Source organism: Phacochoerus africanus, chromosome 4 (genome assembly GCF_016906955.1).
Source record: "Phacochoerus africanus isolate WHEZ1 chromosome 4, ROS_Pafr_v1, whole genome shotgun sequence".
NCBI lineage: Eukaryota > Metazoa > Chordata > Mammalia > Artiodactyla > Suidae > Phacochoerus > Phacochoerus africanus.
Genome location: NC_062547.1, coordinates 56,571,179 through 56,577,429, shown reverse-complemented (window position 1 = coordinate 56,577,429; position 6,251 = coordinate 56,571,179). Strand labels below are relative to the sequence as shown.

General features: G+C 39.1%; 1 pseudogene; it reads right to left on the bottom strand.

The window, feature by feature from the left end:
* Positions 1 to 4,973: 4,973 nt before the first annotated feature.
* Positions 4,974 to 6,039, bottom strand: LOC125124568 (aurora kinase A and ninein-interacting protein-like; annotated as a pseudogene).
* Between the last annotated feature and the right edge of the window lie 212 nt (positions 6,040 to 6,251).

The window sequence follows — 6,251 nt, the reverse complement described above, 5'->3', positions numbered from 1 at the left end:
ACAATATATAAGGAAACTGCTAACAACCTTAAAAGGACAAATCGACAATAACACAATCATAGTGGGGGACTTTAACACCCCACTTACAGCCATGGACAGATCAACCAGACAGAAAATCAATAAGGAAACACAGGACCTGAATAAAGCATTAAACCAGATGGACTTAATAGATATTTATAGAACATTCCATCCCAACAGAATACACATTCTTCTCAAGTGCACATGGAACATTCTCTAAGATTGATCACATCCTGGGCTACAAATCCAACCTTGGTAACTTTAAGAAAATTGAAATCATATTAAGCATCTTTTCCGACCACAATGCTATACAACTGGAAATAAACAATAGGAAAAAAAAAAACTGCAAAAAAAAAAAACACAAACACTTGGAGACTTCACAACAGGCTACTAAACAACCAATGGATCACTGAAGAAATCAAAGAGGAAATTAAAACATACCTAGCAGCAAATGACAACGAAGATACTACACTCCAAAACCTATGGGATGCAGCAAAGCCATTCTAAGGAAAGCTTATAGCAATACAAGCCTACCTCAGGAAACAAAAAAAAAAAAAGCTCAAAGAAACAAGCTAACTTCACATCTAAAGCAGCTTGAGAGAGAAGAACAGACAAGACCCAAAGTTAGTAGAAGGAAAGAAATCATAAAGATCCAAGCAAAAATAAATGAAATAGAAATGAAGAAAACCATAGAAAAGATCAATGAAATGAAAAGTTGGTTCTTTGGAAAGATCAACAAAATTGATAAACCCCTAGCCAGACTTATCAAGCAAAAAAGAGAGAGGACTCTAATCAATAAAATTAGAAATGAAAAAGGAGAAGTAACAATGGACACCACAGAAATACAAAGGATCATAAGAGACTACTATATGGCAACTATATGCCAATAAAATGGAAAACCTGGAAGAAATGGACAAATTCTTAGAAAAGTACAATCTTCCAAGACTAAACCAAGAAGAAATAGAAAAGATGAATGGACCCATCACAAGAACTGAAATTGAAACTGTGATTAAAAATCTTCCAACAAACAAAAAACCAGATGGCTTCACAGGCGAGTTCTATCAAACATTTAGAGAAGAGTTAACACCTCTCCTTCTGAAACTATTTCAATAAATTGCAGAGGAAGGGATACTCCCAAACTCATTCTTTGAGGACACCATCACCCTGATACCAAAACCAAACAAAGATACCACAGAAAAAGAAAACTACAGGCCAATTTCACTGATGAACATTGATGAAAAAATCCTCGACAAAATACTAGCAAACCATATCCAACAATATATTAAAAGGATTGTACATCATGATCAAGTGGGATTTATCCCAGGGAGGCAAGGGTTCTTCAATATCTGCAAATCTGTCAGTGTGATACACCACATTAACAAACCAAAGAATAAAAGCCATATGATCCTCTCAATAGACGTGGAAAAAGCCTTTGACAAATACCAACACCCATTTCTGATAAAAACCCTTCAGAAAGTGGGCATAACGGGAATCTACCTCAACTTGATAAAGGCCATATATGACAAACACACAGTGAACATCATTCTCAATGGTGAAAAGCAGAAAGAATTCCCACTGAGATCAGGAACAAGACAAGGATGTCCACTCTCACCACTACTCTTCAACATAGTTCTGGAAGTCCTAGCCAAGGCAATCAGAGAAGTAAAGAGATAAAAGGAATCCAAATTGGAAAGGAAGAAGTAAAACTATCCCTATCTGCAGATGACATTATACTATACCTGGAGGATCCTAAACACTCAAATAGAAAACTCTTAGAGCTCATCCACGAATTTGGCAAAGTCGCAGGATACAAAATTAATACACATAAATCAACGGTATTTCTATACACTAACAATGAAAGAGCAGAAAAAGAAATTAGGGAAGTAATCCCAATTACCATGGCATCTGAAAGAATCAAATACCTAGGAGTAAACCTACCTAAAGAGACAAAAGACCTGTACTCTGAAAACTATAAGACACTGATGAAAGAAATCAAAGATGACACAAATATATGGAAAGATATACCATGTTTGTGGATTGGAAGAGTTAATATTATCAGAATGACTATACTACCTAATGTGATCTACAGATTCAGTGCAATCCCTATCAAATTACCAAGAACATTTTTCACAGAACTTGAACAAAATATTCTAAAGTTTGTTTGGAAGCACAAAAGATCTAGAATAGCCAAAGACATCCTGAAAAAGAAAAACAAAGCTGGAGGAATCAGGCTCCTGGCCTCAGACTCTACTACAAAGCAACAATCATCAAAACCATATGGTAATGGCACAAAGACAGAAACATAGATCAGTGGAACAGGATAGAAAGCCCAGAATTAAACCCACACACCTACAGCCGACTCATCTATGACAAAGGAGGAAAGAATATACAATGGAGAAAGGACAGCTTATTCAATAAGTGGTGCTGGGAAAAACTGTACAGCCACATATAAAAGAATGAAATTAGAACACTCCCTAAGACCATACACAAAATTAAGCTCAAAATGGAGTAAAGACCTAGATATAAGAGCAGACACTCTAAAACTCTTGGAGGAAAACATAGGCCAAACACTCTCTGACATAAATGACAGCAACATCTTCTAGATCCACCTCTTAGAGTGATGACAGTAAAAACAAAAATAAACAAATGGGACCTAATAAAACTTAAAAGTTTCTGCACAGCAAAGGAAACTCTAAACAACACAAAAAGACAACCCACAGAATGGGAGAAAATCTTTGCAAATGAATCAATAAACTGACAAGGGATCTCCAAAATTTATGAACACCTTCTGCAGCTCCATACCAAAAAACCAAATAACCCCATCAAAAAATGGGCAGAAATCTAAACAGATAGTTCTCGAAAGAAGACATACAGATGGCCGAGAAACACATGAAAAGATGTTCAACATCACTCATTATTAGAGAAATGCAAACCAAAACCACTATGAGGTACCACCTTACACCAGCCAGAATGGCCAGCATCCAAAAGTCTACAAACAATAACTGCTGGAGAGGGCGTGGAGAAAAAAAAACCCTATTATACTGTTGGTGGGATTGTAAATTGGTGCAACCACTGTGGAAAGCAATATGGAGATTCCTCAGAAAACTAAACATAGAACTACCATTTGATCCAGCCATCCCACTCCTGGGCATCTATCCAGAGAAAACCATGACTCACAAAGACGCATGTATTCCAATGTTCATTGCAGCACTATTTACAATAGCCAAGACGTGGAAACAACCTAAATGTCCATCGATAGAGGAGTGGATCAAGAAAATGGGGTACATATACCCAATGGAATATTACTCAGCCATCAAAAGGAACGAATACCAGCATTCTTAGCAACATGGATAGACCTAGACACTATCATGCTAAGTGAAGTGAGTCAGACAATGAGTCACCAACATCAAATGCTTTCACTAACATGTGGAATCTGAAAAAAGGCCAGACTGAATTTCTTTGCAGAACAGATGCTGCCTCACAGACATTGAAAAACTTATGGTCTCCGGAGGAGACAGTTTGGGGGGTGGGGGGATGTGCTTGGGCTGTGGGATGGAAGTCCTGTGAAATCAGATTGTCATGATCATTATACAACTACAGATGTGATAAATTCATTTGAGTAATAAAAAAATAAATAAAGTGGAAAAAAAAAGAATATTCCCTCAGGCTAAATATCAAATTCTGATTGGGGCTATAAAGTTACTTGTTAAAATGTCAGAGTGACCTAAGAATGTACAAATCCTTGTAGGCATACAGTAAACCCTGTTAGAAACTCTTTTTTTTGGTTAATAGTCATTTATTTGGATTCATAGTTTTACAAAAGTGGCTCTACCCCACCTAGTAGTAGAAGAATGACATAGTCACATTTAGGTTGTTATACAGGTCAGTCTTTTTTAGAGAGATGTTTAAATATAGAGTATGTAACTTTAAAATTCTGTTACCACAAAAATAACAAGACTATATAATCATTTTGCCTCTCTTGCCATCATCCCTACCCCTGTAGACCTGGATCTGGGAGATTTGCCTTCACCCAAAAAAGTGTCAAGATCCATTTTCACAAGCTTAAGTTGAGTGGGTAAGACTACAGCCAGAGATTAAAAGAACACATATCCATAAGAAGTAATATCCCAGTCAGGCATCTGAAAAGAGCAGAGAGGTGGCTCAGTGCAGGCCAAGTAGAAGGCTGTTCAGTGGAGGGATGCATACCTGCCCTGCCCCCTCAGTGTTCACCAGAAACTCATGCAGGGAATTTACTAGCCACCACTTCCTCAGGGGAGGCACGATGCCAATCATACTGTCTCAACAAGTGGTACTATCTCTTTATTTATAAAGAAAATGCTCAATAACAGCATCATCCCATGCCTCCCTCTTTCTCATGAATGATTTTTAAAACAAAGATCTTACATTACCCTACTCAAAAAAATTCCTCTCTTTTGCAAGAGAGGCAAAAGATACTTTGAGGTATTTTTTGTTTGGCCATGCCCATGGTATGTGAAGTTCCTGGGTCAGGGATCAAACCCAGACAATAGCAGCCACCCAAGCTGCTGCAGAGACAAGACAACACTGGATCCCTAACCCACTACACCACAAGAGAATTCCCTCAAAAAAAAAAAAAAAAGAAAAAGAAAAAGGGGGTTGCAATCATGGCTCAGCAGTAACAAACCTGAGCAGTATCATGAAGATGCTGGTTCAATTCCTGGCCTTCTTCAGTGGAGTAAGGATCTGAGGTTGCCATGAACTGCAGCATAGGTCACAGATGTGGCTCATATTTGGCATTGCTGTGGCTGGGGTGTAGGCCAGAGCCTATGGCTCCTATTCAACCCCTAGTCTTGGAACTTCCAATATGCTATAGGTGTGACCCTAAAAAACCAAAAAAAAAAAAAAAAAACTCCTTGAAGATATTTTCTTCTATGTCATTTCAAGGCACTTTCAGAACCAAACCTTCACAAAGACATTTAGAGTTGATGCCTGATAACTTGATTACCTTCAGAGTCCTGGGTAAAGAGCGAATCAGGCTGCAGATTTAACTTAGTGATCCTATCCTGGCACTGAGCCCAAGGGCTGTTAGGAAACTGCCCTAAGCCTTGATTCTGGTCATTGATTACATCTCAGAAAGGAGCTCTAGAATTGTGGGCAATGACCTGCTGGCCCCAAGAATCCTCAGTGCAAAGCTGGCTCCAAGAGTCCTTGTCATTCTTTTCACTGTCCCAGGAAAACACAAGAGTAGAACAAGGACTTTGTTTCACTGTTTCTGTGTCTGTTCTACTCCAGAATTCCTTGTATGTTTGAAGAAGGACAGGGGACTGTTTCTTTTGGAAGAAACATTTTCCAAGTTAGTCTTGTTCAAGAGCTGATGGCCCTTGTGCCCAGGTGTTTTACTGTGTCTCTCCACACTCTAATAGTTATTTTTCTTAGATCCATGAAGCCATTTCCTTTTCCAAGAAGAAACTTCTCCCTCCTTTTGGTCCAGCAAGTAAGAACTCTCCATGTCTTGGGTTAAGGAACGGGCCAGTGAGGCTTCACCCTCTTTAACACAGACTAAGGTATCAGGCTGGAACAAAGCACAGTCAAGCATGGGGTTCCCATTTCATGGTGGCAATTATTACAGAGAGACTGTGGAGAAAGTCTAGCATCCTGGATATCTGCAGGGATTGAAGTGGCTAAAGGGGGGGCTGTGCAATCATCCCCCAAGCCCTGGATCAGATGGTCTAGCTGGGCTGCTTCTTCCTTAGATTCTTGGTTGGTCTGACTTTCTATATGAGATGAAACATTCCTCTGGTTATCACCGTTTGTCTTTCCTGGCTTCAAGGTGAAGAAGGAAACAATACTGGACTACCGAATGCCTGCATGTGGATGACTTCTTTGAGTGAAAGAAATCTTAGTCTTTCTCTCTCCAGGAAAAATTGTTAGCATATTGGTGCCTGACTTGATTAAATGTGTCTGTGCTTTCCACCTCTTTAGTGCCACTACATCCAGCCACATGCTGCAGGCTTCCTCCTTCTTCAGGCCTCTCCACCTCATGGCTGGTGAAGAGACCACGCCAAAGCAACTCATGGCAACACCTCAGGTGACCTCAGGGAACCACCAATGTTTTAGATATCACACCAATGCTGGGGCCAGAGCAATGGCATGTCCCAAACCCTGTTGGAAACTTATGAGGTGATTATTTTCAGTTAAAAAAAATACTTTTTTTTTCAGTCATCAATTCATTTTATAAGACAGGTAATAACCTT